We start from the raw sequence: 23,181 nt of genomic DNA, 5'->3' as shown, positions 1-23,181 counted from the left end.
TGTCTAGGCACTGCTGGGAGTCCTCTGCACTCACCCCTCCTATGTCTTGGCATTGCTGGGAATCCTTTGCACTCACCCCTCCTATGTCTGGGCACTGCTGCGAGTCATATCCAGCCACCCCTCCTATGTCTAGGCACTGCTGGGAGTCATATCCACACCCCCTCCTATGTCTGGGCACTGCTGAGAGTCATATCTATACCCCCATATGTCTGGGCAGTGCTGGGAGTCATATACACACCCCCTCCTATGTCTGGGCACTGCTGGGAGTCATAGCCAGCCACCCCTCCTACGTCTGGGCGCTGCTGGGAGTCCTCTGCACTTACCCCTCCTATGTCTGGGCACTGCTGGGAGTCAATTCCAGCCACCCCTCCTATGTCTGGGCACTACAGGTAGTCATAGCCACACCTCCCTCTTATGTCTGGGCACTGCTTGGAGTCACATCCACACACCCCTCCTATGTCTGGGCACTGCCGGGAGTCCTCTGCACTAACCCTCCTATGGCTGGGCACTGCTGGGAGTCCTTTGCACTCACCCCTCCTATGTCTGGGCACTGATGGGAGTCATATCCACACCCCCTCCTATGCCTGGGCACTGATGGGAGTCATATACAGCCACTCCTCCTATGTCTGGGCACTGCTGGGAGTCATATGCACACCCCCTCCTATGTCTGGGCACTGCTGGGAGTCCTCTACACTCACCCCTTTAATGTCTGGGCACTGCTGGGAGTCATATCCAGCCACCCCTCCTATGTCTGGGCACTGCTGGGAGTCATATCCACACCCTCTCCTATGTCTGGGCACTGCTGGGAGTCATATACAGCCACCCCTCTTATGTCTGGGTACTGCTGGGAGTCATATCCACACCCCATCCTATGTCTGGGCACTGCTGAGAGTCATATCCACACACCCCTTCTATGTCTTGGCACTGCTGGGAGTCCTCTGCACTCACCCCTCTTATGGCTGGGCACTGCTGAGAGTCATATCCACACCCCCCTCCGATATCTGGGCACTTCTGGGAGTCTTATCCACACCCCCTCCTATGTCTGGGCACTGCTGGGAGTCATATCCACATTCCCCTCCTATGTCTGGGCACTGCTGGGAGTCATATCCACACCCCCTCCTATGTCTGGGCACTGCTGGGAGTCATATCCACCCCCATCCTATGTCTGGGCACTGCTGGGAGTCATATTCACACCCCCTCCTATGTCTGTGCACTGCTGGGAGTCATATCCACTCATCCCTCCTATGTCTTGGCACTGCTGGGAGTCCTCTGTACTCACCCCTCCTATGTCTGGGCACTGCTGGGAGTCATATCCACACCCCCATCCTATGTCTGGGCACTGCTGGGAGTCGTATCCACACACCCTCCTATGTCTGGGCACTGCTGGGAGTCATATCAAAACCCCCTCCTATGTCTGGGCACTGCTGGGAGTCATATGCACACCCCCTCCTATGTCTGGGCACTGCTGAGAGTCATATCCATACCCCCCTATGTCTGGGCAGTGCTGGGAGTCATATTCACACCCCCTCCTATGTCTGGGCACTGCTGGGAGTCATATCCACACCCCCATCCTATGTCTGGGCACTGCTGGGAGTCGTATCCACACACCCTCCTATGTCTGGGCACTGCTGGGAGTCATATCAAAACCCCCTCCTATGTCTGGGCACTGTTGGGAGTCATATCCACACCCCCTCCTATGTCTGAGCACTGCTGAGAGTCATATCCACACCCCCCTCCTATGTCCGGGCACTTCTGGGAGTCTTATCCATACCCCCTCCTATGTCTGGGTACTGCTGGGAGTCAAATCCACATCTCCCTCCTATGTTTGGGCACTGCTGGGAGTCATATCCACACCCCCTCCTATGTCTGGGCACTGCTGGGAGTCATATCCACCCCCTCCTATGTCTGGGCACTGCTGGGAGTCATATCCACCCCCTATGTCTGGGCACTGCTGGGAGTCATATCCACTCATCCCTCCTATATCTTGGCACTGCTGGGAGTCCTCTGCACTCACCCCTCCTATGTCTGGGCACTGCTGGGAGTCATATCCACACCCCCATCCTATGTCTGGGCACTGCTGGAAATCGTATCCACACACCCTCCTATGTCTGGGCACTGCTGGGAGTCATATCAACACCCCCTCCTATGTCTGGGCACTGCTGGGAGTCATATCCACACTCCCTCCTATGTCTGGGCACTGCTGGGAGTCATATCCACACTCCCCTCCTATGTCTGGGCACTGCTGGGAGTCATAGCCACACCCCCTCCTATGTCTGGGCACTGCTGGGAGTGATTTCCACACAACCCTCCTATGTCTGGGCACTGCTGGGAGTCCTCTGCACTCACCCTTCCTATGTCTTGGCATTGATGGGAATCCTATGCACTCACCCCTCCTATGTCTGGGCACTGCTGCGCGTCATATCCAGCCACCCCTCCTATGTCTAGGCACTGCTGGGAGTCATATCCACACCCCCTTCTATGTCTGGGCACTGCTGAGAGTCATATCCATACCCCCATATGTCTGGGCAGTGCTGGGAGTCATATTCACACCGCCTCCTATGTCTGGGCACTGCTGGGAGTCATATCCAGCAGCCCCTCTTATGTCTGGGCACTGCTGGGAGTCCTCTGCACTCACCCCTCCTATGTCTGGGCACTGCTGGGAGTCAATTCCAGCCACCCCTCCTATGTCTGGGCACTACTGGTAGTCATAGCCACACCCCCTCCTATGTCTGGGCACTGCTGGGAGTCACATCCACACACCCCTCCTATGTCTGGGCACTGCAGGGAGTCCTCTGCACTAATCCTCCTATGGCTGGGCACTGCAGGGTGTCCTTTGCACTCACCCCTCCTATGTCTGGGCACTGATGGGAGTCATATACACACCCCCTCCTATGCCTGGGCACTGATGGGAGTCATATACAGCCACCTTTCCTATGTCTGGGCACTGCTGGGAGTCATATGCACACCCCCTCCTATGTCTGGGCACTGCTGGGAGTCCTTTGCACTCAGCCCTTTAATATCTGGGCACTGCTGGGAGTCATATCCAGCCACCCCTCCTATGTCTGGGCACTGCTGGGAGTCGTATCCACACCCTCTCCTATGTCTGGGCACTGCTGGGAGTCACATACAGTCACCCCTCTTATGGCTGGGCACTGCTGAGAGTCATATCCACACCCCCTCCGTTGTCTGGGCACTTCTGGGAGTCTTATCCACACCCCCTCCTATGTCTGGGCACTGCTGGGAGTCATATCCACATTCCCCTCCTATGTCTGGGCACTGCTGGGAGTCATATCCACACCCCCTCCTATGTCTGGGCACTGCTGGGAGTCATATCCACCCCCATCCTATGTCTGGGCACTGCTGGGAGTCATATCCACACCCCCTCCTATGTCTGTGCACTGCTGGGAGTCATATCCACTCATCCCTCCTATGTCTTGGCACTGCTGGGACTCCTCTGTACTCACCCCTCCTATGTCTGGGCACTGCTGGGATTCATATCCACACCCCCATCCTATGTCTGGGCACTGCTGGGAGTCATATCCACACACCCTCCTATGTCTGGGCACTGCTGGGAGTCATATCAAAACCCCCTCCTATGTCTGGGCACTGCTGGGAGTCATATGCACACCCCCTCCTATGTCTGGGCACTGCTGAGAGTCATATCCATACCCCCCTATGTCTAGGCAGTGCTGGGAGTCATATTCACACCCCCTCCTATGTCTGGGCACTGCTGGGAGTCATATCCAGCCACCCCTCCTATGTCTGGGCAGTGCTGGGAGTCATATTCACACCCCCTCCTATGTCTGGGCACTGCTGGGAGTCATATCCAGCCACCCCTCCTATGTCTGGGCACTGTTGGGAGTCATATCCACACCCCCTCCTATGTCTGAGCACTGCTGAGAGTCATATCCACACCCCCCTCCTATGTCCGGGCACTTCTGGGAGTCTTATCCATACCCCCTCCTATGTCTGGGTACTGTTGGGAGTCAAATCCACATCTCCCTCCTATGTTTGGGCACTGCTGGGAGTCATATCCACACCCCCTCCTATGTCTGGGCACGCTGGGAGTCATATCCACCCCCTCCTATGTCTGGGCACTTCTGGGAGTCATATCCACCCCCCTATGTCTGGGCACTGCTGGGAGTCATATCCACTCATCCCTCCTATATCTTGGCACTGCTGGGAGTCCTCTGCACTCACCCCTCCTATGTCTGGGCACTGCTGGGAGTCATATCCACACCCCCATCCTTATGCCTGGGCACTGCTGGAAATCGTATCCACACACCCTCCTATGTCTGGGCACTGCTGGGAGTCATATCAACACCCCCTCCTATGTCTGGGCACTGCTGGTAGTCATATCCACACTCCCTCCTATGTCTGGGCACTGCTGGGAGTCATATCCACACTCCCCTCCTATGTCTGGGCACTGCTGGGAGTCATAGCCATACCCCCCTCCTATGTCTGGGCACTGCTGGGAGTGATTTCCACACAACCCTCCTATGTCTGGGCACTGCTGGGAGTCCTCTGCACTCACCCTTCCTATGTCTTGGCATTGATGGGAATCCTCTGCACTCACCCCTCCTATGTCTGGGCACTGCTGCGAGTCATATCCAGCCACCCCTCCTATGTCTAGGCACTGCTGGGAGTCATATCCACACCCCCTCCTATGTCTGGGCACTGCTGAGAGTCATATCCATACCCCCATATGTCTGGGCACTGCTGGGAGTCCTCTACACTCACCCCTTTAATGTCTGGGCACTGCTGGGAGTCATATCCAGCCACCCCTCCTATGTCTGGGCACTGCTGGGAGTCATATCCACACCCTCTCCTATGTCTGGGCACTGCTGGGAGTCATATACAGCCACCCCTCTTATGTCTGGGTACTGCTGGGAGTCATATCCACACCCCATCCTATGTCTGGGCACTGCTGAGAGTCATATCCACACACCCCTTCTATGTCTTGGCACTGCTGGGAGTCCTCTGCACTCACCCCTCTTATGGCTGGGCACTGCTGAGAGTCATATCCACACCCCCCTCCGATGTCTGGGCACTTCTGGGAGTCTTATCCACACCCCCTCCTATGTCTGGGCACTGCTGGGAGTCATATCCACATTCCCCTCCTATGTCTGGGCACTGCTGGGAGTCATATCCACACCCCCTCCTATGTCTGGGCACTGCTGGGAGTCATATCCACCCCCATCCTATGTCTGGGCACTGCTGGGAGTCATATCCACACCCCCTCCTATGTCTGTGCACTGCTGGGAGTCATATCCACTCATCCCTCCTATGTCTTGGCACTGCTGGGAGTACTCTGTACTCACCCCTGCTATGTCTGGGCACTGCTGGGAGTCATATCCACACCCCCATCCTATGTCTGGGCACTGCTGGGAGTCGTATCCACACACCCTCCTATGTCTGGGCACTGCTGGGAGTCATATCAAAACACCCTCCTATGTCTGGGCACTGCTGGGAGTCATATGCACACCCCCTCCTATGTCTGGGCACTGCTGAGAGTCATATCCATACCCCTCTATGTCTGGGCAGTGCTGGGAGTCATATTCACACCCCCTCCTATGTCTGGGCACTGCTGGGAGTCATATCCAGCCACCCCTCCTATGTCTGGGCAGTGCTGGGAGTCATATTCACACCCCCTCCTATGTCTGGGCACTGCTGGGAGTCATATCCAGCCACCCCTCCTATGTCTGGGCACTGTTGGGAGTCATATACACACCCCCTCCTATGTCTGAGCACTGCTGAGAGTCATATCCACACCCCCCTCCTATGTCCGGGCACTTCTGGGAGTCTTATCCATACCCCCTCCTATGTCTGGGTACTGCTGGGAGTCAAATCCACATCTCCCTCCTATGTTTGGGCACTGCTGGGAGTCATATCCACACCCCCTCCTATGTCTGGGCACTGCTGGGAGTCATATCCACCCCCTCCTATGTCTGGGCACTGCTGGGAGTCATATCCACCCCCCTATGTCTGGGCACTGCTGGGAGTCATATCCACTCATCCCTCCTATATCTTGGCACTGCTGGGAGTCCTCTGCACTCACCCCTCCTATGTCTGGGCACTGCTGGGAGTCATATCCACACCCCCATCCTATGTCTGGGCACTGCTGGAAATCGTATCCACACACCCTCCTATGTCTGGGCACTGCTGGGAGTCATATCAACACCCCCTCCCATGTCTGGGCACTGCTGGGAGTCATATCCACACTCCCTCCTATGTCTGGGCACTGCTGGGAGTCATATCCACACTCCCCTCCTATGTCTGGGCACTGCTGGGAGTCATAGCCACACCCCCCTCCTATGTCTGGGCACTGCTGGGAGTGATTTCCACACAACCCTCCTATGTCTGGGCACTGCTGGGAGTCCTCTGCACTCACCCTTCCTATGTCTTGGCATTGATGGGAATCCTATGCACTCACCCCTCCTATGTCTGGGCACTGCTGCGAGTCATATCCAGCCACCCCTCCTATGTCTAGGCACTGCTGGGAGTCATATCCACACCCCCTTCTATGTCTGGGCACTGCTGAGAGTCATATCCATAACCCCATATGTCTGGGCAGTGCTGGGAGTCATATTCACACCGCCTCCTATGTCTGGGCACTGCTGGGAGTCATATCCAGCAGCCCCTCCTATGTCTGGGCACTGCTGGGAGTCAATTCCAGCCACCCCTCCTATGTCTGGGCACTACTGGTAGTCATAGCCACACCCCCTCCTATGTCTGGGCACTGCTGGGAGTCACATCCACACACCCCTCCTATGTCTGGGCACTGCAGGGAGTCCTCTGCACTAATCCTCCTATGGCTGGGCACTGCAGGGTGTCCTTTGCACTCACCCCTCCTATGTCTGGGCACTGATGGGAGTCATATACACACCCCCTCCTATGCCTGGGCACTGATGGGAGTCATATACAGCCACCTTTCCTATGTCTGGGCACTGCTGGGAGTCATATGCACACCCCCTCCTATGTCTGGGCACTGCTGGGAGTCCTTTGCACTCAGCCCTTTAATATCTGGGCACTGCTGGGAGTCATATCCAGCCACCCCTCCTATGTCTGGGCACTGCTGGGAGTCATATCCACACCCTCTCCTATGTCTGGGCACTGCTGGGAGTCACATACAGTCACCCCTCTTATGGCTGGGCACTGCTGAGAGTCATATCCACACCCCCGTCCGATGTCTGGGCACTTCTGGGAGTCTTATCCACTCCCCCTCCTATGTCTGGGCACTGCTGGGAGTCATATCCACATTCCCCTCCTATGTCTGGGCACTGCTGGGAGTCATATCCACACCCCCTCCTATGTCTGGGCACTGCTGGGAGTCATATCCACCCCCATCCTATGTCTGGGCACTGCTGGGAGTCATATCCACACCCCCTCCTATGTCTGTGCACTGCTGGGAGTCATATCCACTCATCCCTCCTATGTCTTGGCACTGCTGGGACTCCTCTGTACTCACCCATCCTATGTCTGGGCACTGCTGGGAGTCATATCCACACCCCCATCCTATGTCTGGGCACTGCTGGGAGTCGTATCCACACACCCTCCTATGTCTGGGCACTGCTGGGAGTCATATCAAAACCCCCTCCTATGTCTGGGCACTGCTGGGAGTCATATGCACACCCCCTCCTATGTCTGGGCACTGCTGAGAGTCATATCCATACCCCCCTATGTCTGGGCAGTGCTGGGAGTCATATTCACACCCCCTCATATGTCTGGGCACTGCTGGGAGTCATATCCAGCCACCCCTCCTATGTCTGGGCACTGTTGGGAGTCATATCCACACCCCCTCCTATGTCTGAGCACTGCTGAGAGTCATATCCACACCCCCCTCCTATGTCCGGGGACTTCTGGGAGTCTTATCCATATCCCCTCCTATGTCTGGGTACTGTTGGGAGTCAAATCCACATCTCCCTCCTATGTTTGGGCACTGCTGGGAGTCATATCCACACCCCCTCCTATGTCTGGGCACGCTGGGAGTCATATCCACCCCCTCCTATGTCTGGGCACTGCTGGGAGTCATATCCACCCCCCTATGTCTGGGCACTGCTGGGAGTCATATCCACTCATCCCTCCTATATCTTGGCACTGCTGGGAGTCCTCTGCACTCACCCCTCCTATGTCTGGGCACTGCTGGGAGTCATATCCACACCCCCATCCTTATGCCTGGGCACTGCTGGAAATCGTATCCACACACCCTCCTATGTCTGGGCACTGCTGGGAGTCATATCAACACCCCCTCCTATGTCTGGGCACTGCTGGTAGTCATATCCACACTCCCTCCTATGTCTGGGCACTGCTGGGAGTCATATCCACACTCCCCTCCTATGTCTGGGCACTGCTGGGAGTCATAGCCACACCCCCCTCCTATGTCTGGGCACTGCTGGGAGTGATTTCCACACAACCCTCCTATGTCTGGGCACTGCTGGGAGTCCTCTGCACTCACCCTTCCTATGTCTTGGCATTGATAGGAATCCTCTGCACTCACCCCTCCTATGTCTGGGCACTGCTGCGAGTCATATCCAGCCACCCCTCCAATGTCCAGGCACTGCTGGGAGTCATATCCACACCCCCTTCTATGTCTGGGCACTGCTGAGAGTCATATCCATACCCCCATATGTCTGGGCAGTGCTGGGAGTCATATTCACACCGCCTCCTATGTCTGGGCACTGCTGGGAGTCATATCCAGCAGCCCCTCCAATGTCTGGGCACTGCTGGGAGTCCTCTGCACTCACCCCTCCTATGTCTGGGCACTGCTGGGAGTCAATTCCAGCCACCCCTCCTATGTCTGGGCACTACTGGTAGTCATAGCCACACCCCCTCCTATGTCTGGGCACTGCTGGGAGTCACATCCACACACCCCTCCTATGTCTGGGCACTGCAGGGAGTCCTCTGCACAAACCTCCTTTGGCTGGGCACTGCAGGGTGTCCTTTGCACTCACCCCTCCTATGTCTGGGCACTGATGGGAGGCATATACACACCCCCTCCTTTGCCTGGGCACTGATGGGAGTCATATACAGCCACCTTTCCTATGTCTGGGCACTGCTGGGAGTCATATGCACACCCCCTCCTATGTCTGGGCACTGCTGGGAGTCCTTTGCACTCAGCCCTTTAATATCTGGGCACTGCTGGGAGTCATATCCAGCCACCCCTCCTATGTCTGGGCACTGCTGGGAGTCATATCCACACCCTCTCCTATGTCTGGGCACTGCTGGGAGTCACATACAGTCACCCCTCTTATGTCTGGGCACTGCTGGGAGTCATATCCACACCCCATCCTATGTCTGGGCACTGCTGAGAGTCATATCCACACACCCCTCCTATGTCTGGGCACTGCTGGGAGTCCTCTGCACTCACCCCTTCTATGTCTTGGCACTGCTGGGAGTACTCTGCACTCACCCCTCTTATGTTTGGGCAGTGCTGAGAGTCATATCCACACCCCCTCCTATGTCTGGGCACTGCTGGGAGTCATATCCACTCATCCCTCCTATGTCTTGGCACTGCTGGGAGTCCTCTGCACTCACCCCTCCTATGTCTGGGCACTGCTGGGAGTCATATCCACACCCCCTCCTATGTCTGGGCACTGCTGGGAGTCGTATCCACACACCCCTCCTATGTCAGGGCTCTGCTGGGAGTCATAGCCACACCCCCCTCCTATGTCTGGGCACTGCTGGGAGTCATATGAACACCCCCTCCTATGTCTGGGCACTGCTGGGAGTCATATCCACACCCCCTCCTATGACCGGGCACAGCCGGGAGTCATATCCACACCCCCCTGCTATGTCAGGGCTCTGCTGGGAGTCATAGCCACACCCCCCTCCTATGTCTGGGCACTGCTGGAAGTCATTTCCACACAACCCTCCTATGTCTGGGCACTGCTGGGAGTCCTCTGCACTCACCCCTCCTATGTATTGTCACTGCTGGGAATCCTCTGCACTCACCCCTCCTATGTCTGGGTCTTGCTGCGAGTCATATCCAGCCACCCCTCCTATGTCTGGGCAGTGCTGGGAGTCATATTCACACCCCCTTCTATGTCTGGGCACTGCTGAGAGTCATATCCAGCCACCCCTCCTATGTATGGGCACTGCTGGGAGTCCTCTGCCCTCACCCCTCCTATGTCTGGGCACTGCTGGGAGTCAATTCCAGCCACGCCTCCTATGTCTGGGCACTACAGGGAGTCATAACTACACCCCCCTCCTATGTCTGGGCACTACTGGGAGTCATAACTACACCCCCCTCCTATGTCTGGGCAGTGCTGGGAGTCATATCCACACACCCCTCCTATGTCTGGGCACTGCTGGAAGTCCTCTGCACTCACCCCTCCTATTTCTTGGCACTGCTGGGAATCCTCTGCACTCACCCCTCCTATGTCTTGGCACTGCTTGGAGTCATATCCAGCCACCCCTCCTATGTCTGGACACTGCTGTGAGTAATATCCACACCCCCTCCTAAGTCTGGGCACTGCTGGGAGTCATATTCATACCCCCTCCTATTTCTAGGCACTGCTGGGAGCCATATCCAGCCACCCCTCCTATGTCTAGGCACTGCTAGGAGTCCTCTGCACTCAACCTTCCTATGTCTGGGCACGCTGGGAGTCATATCCAGCCAACCTTCCTATGTCTGGGCACTGCTGGGAGTCATTTCCACACCCCCTCCTGTGTCTGGGCACTGCTAGGAGTCATATCCACACACCCCTCCTATGTCTGGGCACTGCTGGGAGTCATAGCCACACCCCCCCTCCTATGTCTGGGCACTGCTGGGAGTCATTTCCACACAACCCTCCTATGTCTGGGCACTGCTGGGAGTCCTCTGCACTCACCCCTCCTATGTCTTGGCATTGATGGGAATCCTCTGCACTCACCCCTCCTATGTCTGGGCACTGCTGTGAGTCATATCCAGCCACCCCTCCTATGTCTAGGCACTGCTGGGAGTCATATCCACGCCCCCTCCTATGTCTGGGCACTGCTGAGAGTCATATCCATACCCCCATATGTCTGGGCACTGCTGGGAGTCCTCTACACTCACTCTTTAATGTCTGGGCACTGCTGGGAGTCATATCCAGCCACCCCTCCTATGTCTGGGCACTGCTGAGAGTCATATCCATACCCCCATATGTCTGGGCACTGCTGGGAGTCCTCTACACTCACCCCTTTAATGTCTGGGCACTGCTGGGAGTCATATCCAGCCACCCCTCCTATGTCTGGGCACTGCTGGGAGTCATATCCACACCCTCTCCTATGTCTGGGCACTGCTGGGAGTCATATACAGCCACCCCTCTTATGTCTGGGTACTGCTGGGAGTCATATCCACACCCCCCTCCGATGTCTGGGCACTGCTGGAAATCGTATCCACACACCCTCCTATGTCTGGGCACTGCAGGGAGTCATATCAACACCCCCTCCTATGTCTGGGCACTGCTGGGAGTCATATCCACACTCCCTCCTATGTCTGGGCACTGCTGGGAGTCATATCCACCCCCTCCTATGTCTGGGCACTGCTGGGAGTCATATCCACCCCCCTATGTCTGGGCACTGCTGGGAGTCATATCCACTCATCCCTCCTATATCTTGGCACTGCTGGGAGTCCTCTGCACTCACCCCTCCTATGTCTGGGCACTGCTGGGAGTCATATCCACACCCCCATCCTATGTCTGGGCACTGCTGGAAATCGTATCCACACACCCTCCTATGTCTGGGCACTGCTGGGAGTCATATCCACACCCCCTCCTATGTCTGGGCACTGCTGGGAGTCATATCCACCCCCTCCTATGTCTGGGCACTGCTGGGAGTCATATCCACCCCCCTATGTCTGGGCACTGCTGGGAGTCATATCCACTCATCCCTCCTATATCTTGGCACTGCTGGGAGTCCTCTGCACTCACCCCTCCTATGTCTGGGCACTGCTGGGAGTCATATCCACACCCCCATCCTATGTCTGGGCACTGCTGGAAATCGTATCCACACACCCTCCTATGTCTGGGCACTGCTGGGAGTCATATCAACACCCCCTCCCATGTCTGGGCACTGCTGGGAGTCATATCCACACTCCCTCCTATGTCTGGGCACTGCTGGGAGTCATATCCACACTCCCCTCCTATGTCTGGGCACTGCTGGGAGTCATAGCCACACCCCCCTCCTATGTCTGGGCACTGCTGGGAGTGATTTCCACACAACCCTCCTATGTCTGGGCACTGCTGGGAGTCCTCTGCACTCACCCTTCCTATGTCTTGGCATTGATGGGAATCCTATGCACTCACCCCTCCTATGTCTGGGCACTGCTGCGAGTCATATCCAGCCACCCCTCCTATGTCTAGGCACTGCTGGGAGTCATATCCACACCCCCTTCTATGTCTGGGCACTGCTGAGAGTCATATCCATAACCCCATATGTCTGGGCAGTGCTGGGAGTCATATTCACACCGCCTCCTATGTCTGGGCACTGCTGGGAGTCATATCCAGCAGCCCCTCCTATGTCTGGGCACTGCTGGGAGTCAATTCCAGCCACCCCTCCTATGTCTGGGCACTACTGGTAGTCATAGCCACACCCCCTCCTATGTCTGGGCACTGCTGGGAGTCACATCCACACACCCCTCCTATGTCTGGGCACTGCAGGGAGTCCTCTGCACTAATCCTCCTATGGCTGGGCACTGCAGGGTGTCCTTTGCACTCACCCCTCCTATGTCTGGGCACTGATGGGAGTCATATACACACCCCCTCCTATGCCTGGGCACTGATGGGAGTCATATACAGCCACCTTTCCTATGTCTGGGCACTGCTGGGAGTCATATGCACACCCCCTCCTATGTCTGGGCACTGCTGGGAGTCCTTTGCACTCAGCCCTTTAATATCTGGGCACTGCTGGGAGTCATATCCAGCCACCCCTCCTATGTCTGGGCACTGCTGGGAGTCATATCCACACCCTCTCCTATGTCTGGGCACTGCTGGGAGTCACATACAGTCACCCCTCTTATGGCTGGGCACTGCTGAGAGTCATATCCACACCCCCGTCCGATGTCTGGGCACTTCTGGGAGTCTTATCCACTCCCCCTCCTATGTCTGGGCACTGCTGGGAGTCATATCCACATTCCCCTCCTATGTCTGGGCACTGCTGGGAGTCATATCCACACCCCCTCCTATGTCTGGGCACTGCTGGGAGTCATATCCACCCCCATCCTATGTCTGGGCACTGCTGGGAGTCATATCCACACCCCCTCCTATGTCTGTGCACTGCTGGGAGTCATATCCACTCATCCCTCCTATGTCTTGGCACTGCTGGGACTCCTCTGTACTCACCCATCCTATGTCTGGGCACTGCTGGGAGTCATATCCACACCCCCATCCTATGTCTGGGCACTGCTGGGAGTCGTATCCACACACCCTCCTATGTCTGGGCACTGCTGGGAGTCATATCAAAACCCCCTCCTATGTCTGGGCACTGCTGGGAGTCATATGCACACCCCCTCCTATGTCTGGGCACTGCTGAGAGTCATATCCATACCCCCCTATGTCTGGGCAGTGCTGGGAGTCATATTCACACCCCCTCATATGTCTGGGCACTGCTGGGAGTCATATCCAGCCACCCCTCCTATGTCTGGGCACTGTTGGGAGTCATATCCACACCCCCTCCTATGTCTGAGCACTGCTGAGAGTCATATCCACACCCCCCTCCTATGTCCGGGGACTTCTGGGAGTCTTATCCATATCCCCTCCTATGTCTGGGTACTGTTGGGAGTCAAATCCACATCTCCCTCCTATGTTTGGGCACTGCTGGGAGTCATATCCACACCCCCTCCTATGTCTGGGCACGCTGGGAGTCATATCCACCCCCTCCTATGTCTGGGCACTGCTGGGAGTCATATCCACCCCCCTATGTCTGGGCACTGCTGGGAGTCATATCCACTCATCCCTCCTATATCTTGGCACTGCTGGGAGTCCTCTGCACTCACCCCTCCTATGTCTGGGCACTGCTGGGAGTCATATCCACACCCCCATCCTTATGCCTGGGCACTGCTGGAAATCGTATCCACACACCCTCCTATGTCTGGGCACTGCTGGGAGTCATATCAACACCCCCTCCTATGTCTGGGCACTGCTGGTAGTCATATCCACACTCCCTCCTATGTCTGGGCACTGCTGGGAGTCATATCCACACTCCCCTCCTATGTCTGGGCACTGCTGGGAGTCATAGCCACACCCCCCTCCTATGTCTGGGCACTGCTGGGAGTGATTTCCACACAACCCTCCTATGTCTGGGCACTGCTGGGAGTCCTCTGCACTCACCCTTCCTATGTCTTGGCATTGATAGGAATCCTCTGCACTCACCCCTCCTATGTCTGGGCACTGCTGCGAGTCATATCCAGCCACCCCTCCAATGTCCAGGCACTGCTGGGAGTCATATCCACACCCCCTTCTATGTCTGGGCACTGCTGAGAGTCATATCCATACCCCCATATGTCTGGGCAGTGCTGGGAGTCATATTCACACCGCCTCCTATGTCTGGGCACTGCTGGGAGTCATATCCAGCAGCCCCTCCAATGTCTGGGCACTGCTGGGAGTCCTCTGCACTCACCCCTCCTATGTCTGGGCACTGCTGGGAGTCAATTCCAGCCACCCCTCCTATGTCTGGGCACTACTGGTAGTCATAGCCACACCCCCTCCTATGTCTGGGCACTGCTGGGAGTCACATCCACACACCCCTCCTATGTCTGGGCACTGCAGGGAGTCCTCTGCACAAACCTCCTTTGGCTGGGCACTGCAGGGTGTCCTTTGCACTCACCCCTCCTATGTCTGGGCACTGATGGGAGGCATATACACACCCCCTCCTTTGCCTGGGCACTGATGGGAGTCATATACAGCCACCTTTCCTATGTCTGGGCACTGCTGGGAGTCATATGCACACCCCCTCCTATGTCTGGGCACTGCTGGGAGTCCTTTGCACTCAGCCCTTTAATATCTGGGCACTGCTGGGAGTCATATCCAGCCACCCCTCCTATGTCTGGGCACTGCTGGGAGTCATATCCACACCCTCTCCTATGTCTGGGCACTGCTGGGAGTCACATACAGTCACCCCTCTTATGTCTGGGCACTGCTGGGAGTCATATCCACACCCCATCCTATGTCTGGGCACTGCTGAGAGTCATATCCACACACCCCTCCTATGTCTGGGCACTGCTGGGAGTCCTCTGCACTCACCCCTTCTATGTCTTGGCACTGCTGGGAGTACTCTGCACTCACCCCTCTTATGTTTGGGCAGTGCTGAGAGTCATATCCACACCCCCTCCTATGTCTGGGCACTGCTGGGAGTCATATCCACTCATCCCTCCTATGTCTTGGCACTGCTGGGAGTCCTCTGCACTCACCCCTCCTATGTCTGGGCACTGCTGGGAGTCATATCCACACCCCCTCCTATGTCTGGGCACTGCTGGGAGTCGTATCCACACACCCCTCCTATGTCAGGGCTCTGCTGGGAGTCATAGCCACACCCCCCTCCTATGTCTGGGCACTGCTGGGAGTCATATGAACACCCCCTCCTATGTCTGGGCACTGCTGGGAGTCATATCCACACCCCCTCCTATGACCGGGCACAGCCGGGAGTCATATCCACACCCCCCTGCTATGTCAGGGCTCTGCTGGGAGTCATAGCCACACCCCCCTCCTATGTCTGGGCACTGCTGGAAGTCATTTCCACACAACCCTCCTATGTCTGGGCACTGCTGGGAGTCCTCTGCACTCACCCCTCCTATGTATTGTCACTGCTGGGAATCCTCTGCACTCACCCCTCCTATGTCTGGGTCTTGCTGCGAGTCATATCCAGCCACCCCTCCTATGTCTGGGCAGTGCTGGGAGTCATATTCACACCCCCTTCTATGTCTGGGCACTGCTGAGAGTCATATCCAGCCACCCCTCCTATGTATGGGCACTGCTGGGAGTCCTCTGCCCTCACCCCTCCTATGTCTGGGCACTGCTGGGAGTCAATTCCAGCCACGCCTCCTATGTCTGGGCACTACAGGGAGTCATAACTACACCCCCCTCCTATGTCTGGGCACTACTGGGAGTCATAACTACACCCCCCTCCTATGTCTGGGCAGTGCTGGGAGTCATATCCACACACCCCTCCTATGTCTGGGCACTGCTGGAAGTCCTCTGCACTCACCCCTCCTATTTCTTGGCACTGCTGGGAATCCTCTGCACTCACCCCTCCTATGTCTTGGCACTGCTTGGAGTCATATCCAGCCACCCCTCCTATGTCTGGACACTGCTGTGAGTAATATCCACACCCCCTCCTAAGTCTGGGCACTGCTGGGAGTCATATTCATACCCCCTCCTATTTCTAGGCACTGCTGGGAGCCATATCCAGCCACCCCTCCTATGTCTAGGCACTGCTAGGAGTCCTCTGCACTCAACCTTCCTATGTCTGGGCACGCTGGGAGTCATATCCAGCCAACCTTCCTATGTCTGGGCACTGCTGGGAGTCATTTCCACACCCCCTCCTGTGTCTGGGCACTGCTAGGAGTCATATCCACACACCCCTCCTATGTCTGGGCACTGCTGGGAGTCATAGCCACACCCCCCCTCCTATGTCTGGGCACTGCTGGGAGTCATTTCCACACAACCCTCCTATGTCTGGGCACTGCTGGGAGTCCTCTGCACTCACCCCTCCTATGTCTTGGCATTGATGGGAATCCTCTGCACTCACCCCTCCTATGTCTGGGCACTGCTGTGAGTCATATCCAGCCACCCCTCCTATGTCTAGGCACTGCTGGGAGTCATATCCACGCCCCCTCCTATGTCTGGGCACTGCTGAGAGTCATATCCATACCCCCATATGTCTGGGCACTGCTGGGAGTCCTCTACACTCACTCTTTAATGTCTGGGCACTGCTGGGAGTCATATCCAGCCACCCCTCCTATGTCTGGGCACTGCTGAGAGTCATATCCATACCCCCATATGTCTGGGCACTGCTGGGAGTCCTCTACACTCACCCCTTTAATGTCTGGGCACTGCTGGGAGTCATATCCAGCCACCCCTCCTATGTCTGGGCACTGCTGGGAGTCATATCCACACCCTCTCCTATGTCTGGGCACTGCTGGGAGTCATATACAGCCACCCCTCTTATGTCTGGGTACTGCTGGGAGTCATATCCACACCCCCCTCCGATGTCTGGGCACTGCTGGAAATCGTATCCACACACCCTCCTATGTCTGGGCACTGCAGGGAGTCATATCAACACCCCCTCCTATGTCTGGGCACTGCTGGGAGTCATATCCACACTCCCTCCTATGTCTGGGCACTGCTGGGAGTCATATCCACACTCCCCTCCTATGTCTGGGCACTGCTGGGAGTCATAGCCACACCCCCCTCCTATGTCTGGGCACTGCTGGGAGTGATTTCCACACAACCCTCCTATGTCTGGGCACTGCTGGGAGTCCTCTGCACTCACCCTTCCTATGTCTTGGCATTGATGGGAATCCTATGCACTCACCCCTCCTATGTCTGGGCACTGCTGCGAGTCATATCCAGCCACCCCTCCTATGTCTAGGCACTGCTGGGAGTCATATCCACACCCCCTTCTATGTCTGGGCACTGCTGAGAGTCATATCCATACCCCCATATGTCTGGGCAGTGCTGGGAGTCATATTCACACCGCCTCCTATGTCTGGGCACTGCTGGGAGTCATATCCAGCAGCCCCTCCTATGTCTGGGCACTGCTGGGAGTCCTCTGCACTCACCCCTCCTATGTCTGGGCACTGCTGGGAGTCAATTCCAGCCACCCCTCCTATGTCTGGGCACTACTGGTAGTCATAGCCACACCCCCTCCTATGTCTGGGCACTGCTGGGAGTCACATCCACACACCCCTCCTATGTCTGGGCACTGCAGGGAGTCCTCTGCACTAATCCTCCCATGGCTGGGCACTGCAGGGTGTCCTTTGCACTCACCCCTCCTATGTCTGGGCACTGATGGGAGTCATATACACACCCCCTCCTATGCCTGGGCACTGATGGGAGTCATATACAGGCACCTTTCCTATGTCTGGGCACTGCTGGGAGTCATATGCACACCCCCTCCTATGTCTGGGCACTGCTGGGAGTCCTTTGCACTCAGCCCTTTAATATCTGGGCACTGCTGGGAGTCATATCCAGCCACCCCTCCTATGTCTGGGCACTGCTGGGAGTCATATCCACACCCTCTCCTATGTCTGGGCACTGCTGGGAGTCACATACAGTCACCCCTCTCATGGCTGGGCACTGCTGAGAGTCATATCCACACCCCCGTCCGATGTCTGGGCACTTCTGGGAGTCTTATCCACACCCCCTCCTATGTCTGGGCACTGCTGGGAGTCATATCCACATTCCCCTCCTATGTCTGGGCACTGCTGGGAGACATATCCACACCCCCTCCTATGTCTGGGCACTGCTGGGAGTCATATCCACCCCCATCCTATGTCTGGGCACTGCTGGGAGTCATATCCACACCCCCTCCTATGTCTGTGCACTGCTGGGAGTCATATCCACTCATCCCTCCTATGTCTTGGCACTGCTGGGACTCCTCTGTACTCACCCCTCCTATGTCTGGGCACTGCTGGGAGTCATATCCACACCCCCATCCTATGTCTGGGCACTGCTGGGAGTCGTATCCACACACCCTCCTATGTCTGGGCACTGCTGGGAGTCATATCAAAACCCCCTCCTATGTCTGGGCACTGCTGGGAGTCATATGCACACCCCCTCCTATGTCTGGGCACTGCTGAGAGTCATATCCATACCCCCCTATGTCTGGGCAGTGCTGGGAGTCATATTCACACCCCCTCCTATGTCTGGGCACTGCTGGGAGTCATATCCAGCCACCCCTCCTATGTCTGGGCAGTGCTGGGAGTCATATTCACACACCCTCCTATGTCTGGGCACTGCTGGGAGTCATATCCAGCCACCCCTCCTATGTCTGGGCACTGTTGGGAGTCATATCCACACCCCCTCCTATGTCTGAGCACTGCTGAGAGTCATATCCACACCCCCCTCCTATGTCCGGGCACTTCTGAGAGTCATATCCATACCCCCCTATGTCTGGGCAGTGCTGGGAGTCATATTCACACCCCCTCCTATGTCTGGGCACTGCTGGGAGTCATATCCAGCCACCCCTCCTATGTCTGGGCAGTGCTGGGAGTCATATTCACACCCCCTCCTATGTCTGGGCACTGCTGGGAGTCATATCCAGCCACCCCTCCTATGTCTGGGCACTGTTGGGAGTCATATCCACACCCCCTCCTATGTCTGAGCACTGCTGAGAGTCATATCCACACCCCCCTCCTATGTCTGGGCACTGCTGGGAGTGATTTCCACACAACCCTCCTATGTCTGGGCACTGCTGGGAGTCCTCTGCACTCACCCTTCCTATGTCTTGGCATTGATAGGAATCCTCTGCACTCACCCCTCCTATGTCTGGGCACTGCTGCGAGTCATATCCAGCCACCCCTCCAATGTCCAGGCACTGCTGGGAGTCATATCCACACCCCCTTCTATGTCTGGGCACTGCTGAGAGTCATATCCATACCCCCATATGTCTGGGCAGTGCTGGGAGTCATATTCACACCGCCTCCTATGTCTGGGCACTGCTGGGAGTCATATCCAGCAGCCCCTCCAATGTCTGGGCACTGCTGGGAGTCCTCTGCACTCACCCCTCCTATGTCTGGGCACTGCTGGGAGTCAATTCCAGCCACCCCTCCTATGTCTGGGCACTACTGGTAGTCATAGCCACACCCCCTCCTATGTCTGGGCACTGCTGGGAGTCACATCCACACACCCCTCCTATGTCTGGGCACTGCAGGGAGTCCTCTGCACAAACCTCCTTTGGCTGGGCACTGCAGGGTGTCCTTTGCACTCACCCCTCCTATGTCTGGGCACTGATGGGAGGCATATACACACCCCCTCCTTTGCCTGGGCACTGATGGGAGTCATATACAGCCACCTTTCCTATGTCTGGGCACTGCTGGGAGTCATATGCACACCCCCTCCTATGTCTGGGCACTGCTGGGAGTCCTTTGCACTCAGCCCTTTAATATCTGGGCACTGCTGGGAGTCATATCCAGCCACCCCTCCTATGTCTGGGCACTGCTGGGAGTCATATCCACACCCTCTCCTATGTCTGGGCACTGCTGGGAGTCACATACAGTCACCCCTCTTATGTCTGGGCACTGCTGGGAGTCATATCCACACCCCATCCTATGTCTGGGCACTGCTGAGAGTCATATCCACACACCCCTCCTATGTCTGGGCACTGCTGGGAGTCCTCTGCACTCACCCCTTCTATGTCTTGGCACTGCTGGGAGTACTCTGCACTCACCCCTCTTATGTTTGGGCAGTGCTGAGAGTCATATCCACACCCCCTCCTATGTCTGGGCACTGCTGGGAGTCATATCCACTCATCCCTCCTATGTCTTGGCACTGCTGGGAGTCCTCTGCACTCACCCCTCCTATGTCTGGGCACTGCTGGGAGTCATATCCACACCCCCTCCTATGTCTGGGCACTGCTGGGAGTCGTATCCACACACCCCTCCTATGTCAGGGCTCTGCTGGGAGTCATAGCCACACCCCCCTCCTATGTCTGGGCACTGCTGGGAGTCATATGAACACCCCCTCCTATGTCTGGGCACTGCTGGGAGTCATATCCACACCCCCTCCTATGACCGGGCACAGCCGGGAGTCATATCCACACCCCCCTGCTATGTCAGGGCTCTGCTGGGAGTCATAGCCACACCCCCCTCCTATGTCTGGGCACTGCTGGAAGTCATTTCCACACAACCCTCCTATGTCTGGGCACTGCTGGGAGTCCTCTGCACTCACCCCTCCTATGTATTGTCACTGCTGGGAATCCTCTGCACTCACCCCTCCTATGTCTGGGTCTTGCTGCGAGTCATATCCAGCCACCCCTCCTATGTCTGGGCAGTGCTGGGAGTCATATTCACACCCCCTTCTATGTCTGGGCACTGCTGAGAGTCATATCCAGCCACCCCTCCTATGTATGGGCACTGCTGGGAGTCCTCTGCCCTCACCCCTCCTATGTCTGGGCACTGCTGGGAGTCAATTCCAGCCACGCCTCCTATGTCTGGGCACTACAGGGAGTCATAACTACACCCCCCTCCTATGTCTGGGCACTACTGGGAGTCATAACTACACCCCCCTCCTATGTCTGGGCAGTGCTGGGAGTCATATCCACACACCCCTCCTATGTCTGGGCACTGCTGGAAGTCCTCTGCACTCACCCCTCCTATTTCTTGGCACTGCTGGGAATCCTCTGCACTCACCCCTCCTATGTCTTGGCACTGCTTGGAGTCATATCCAGCCACCCCTCCTATGTCTGGACACTGCTGTGAGTAATATCCACACCCCCTCCTAAGTCTGGGCACTGCTGGGAGTCATATTCATACCCCCTCCTATTTCTAGGCACTGCTGGGAGCCATATCCAGCCACCCCTCCTATGTCTAGGCACTGCTAGGAGTCCTCTGCACTCAACCTTCCTATGTCTGGGCACGCTGGGAGTCATATCCAGCCAACCTTCCTATGTCTGGGCACTGCTGGGAGTCATTTCCACACCCCCTCCTGTGTCTGGGCACTGCTAGGAGTCATATCCACACACCCCTCCTATGTCTGGGCACTGCTGGGAGTCATAGCCACACCCCCCCTCCTATGTCTGGGCACTGCTGGGAGTCATTTCCACACAACCCTCCTATGTCTGGGCACTGCTGGGAGTCCTCTGCACTCACCCCTCCTATGTCTTGGCATTGATGGGAATCCTCTGCACTCACCCCTCCTATGTCTGGGCACTGCTGTGAGTCATATCCAGCCACCCCTCCTATGTCTAGGCACTGCTGGGAGTCATATCCACGCCCCCTCCTATGTCTGGGCACTGCTGAGAGTCATATCCATACCCCCATATGTCTGGGCACTGCTGGGAGTCCTCTACACTCACTCTTTAATGTCTGGGCACTGCTGGGAGTCATATCCAGCCACCCCTCCTATGTCTGGGCACTGCTGAGAGTCATATCCATACCCCCATATGTCTGGGCACTGCTGGGAGTCCTCTACACTCACCCCTTTAATGTCTGGGCACTGCTGGGAGTCATATCCAGCCACCCCTCCTATGTCTGGGCACTGCTGGGAGTCATATCCACACCCTCTCCTATGTCTGGGCACTGCTGGGAGTCATATACAGCCACCCCTCTTATGTCTGGGTACTGCTGGGAGTCATATCCACACCCCCCTCCGATGTCTGGGCACTGCTGGAAATCGTATCCACACACCCTCCTATGTCTGGGCACTGCAGGGAGTCATATCAACACCCCCTCCTATGTCTGGGCACTGCTGGGAGTCATATCCACACTCCCTCCTATGTCTGGGCAGTGCTGGGAGTCATATTCACACCCCCTCCTATGTCTGGGCAGTGCTGGGAGTCATATTCACACCCCCTCCTATGTCTGGGCACTGCTGGGAGTCATATCCAGCCACCCCTCCTATGTCTGGGCACTGTTGGGAGTCATATCCACACCCCCTCCTATGTCTGAGCACTGCTGAGAGTCATATCCACACCCCCCTCCTATGTCCGGGCACTTCTGAGAGTCATATCCATACCCCCCTATGTCTGGGCAGTGCTGGGAGTCATATTCACACCCCCTCCTATGTCTGGGCACTGCTGGGAGTCATATCCAGCCACCCCTCCTATGTCTGGGCAGTGCTGGGAGTCATATTCACACCCCCTCCTATGTCTGGGCACTGCTGGGAGTCATATCCAGCCACCCCTCCTATGTCTGGGCACTGTTGGGAGTCATATCCACACCCCCTCCTATGTCTGAGCACTGCTGAGAGTCATATCCACACCCCCCTCCTATGTCTGGGCACTGCTGGGAGTGATTTCCACACAACCCTCCTATGTCTGGGCACTGCTGGGAGTCCTCTGCACTCACCCTTCCTATGTCTTGGCATTGATAGGAATCCTCTGCACTCACCCCTCCTATGTCTGGGCACTGCTGCGAGTCATATCCAGCCACCCCTCCAATGTCCAGGCACTGCTGGGAGTCATATCCACACCCCCTTCTATGTCTGGGCACTGCTGAGAGTCATATCCATACCCCCATATGTCTGGGCAGTGCTGGGAGTCATATTCACACCGCCTCCTATGTCT

The sequence above is a fragment of the Lissotriton vulgaris genome, chromosome 1_1 (assembly GCF_964263255.1).
Source record: "Lissotriton vulgaris chromosome 1_1, aLisVul1.2, whole genome shotgun sequence".
In the NCBI taxonomy this organism is placed as follows: domain Eukaryota; kingdom Metazoa; phylum Chordata; class Amphibia; order Caudata; family Salamandridae; genus Lissotriton; species Lissotriton vulgaris.
This window is presented reverse-complemented; position numbering follows the sequence as displayed.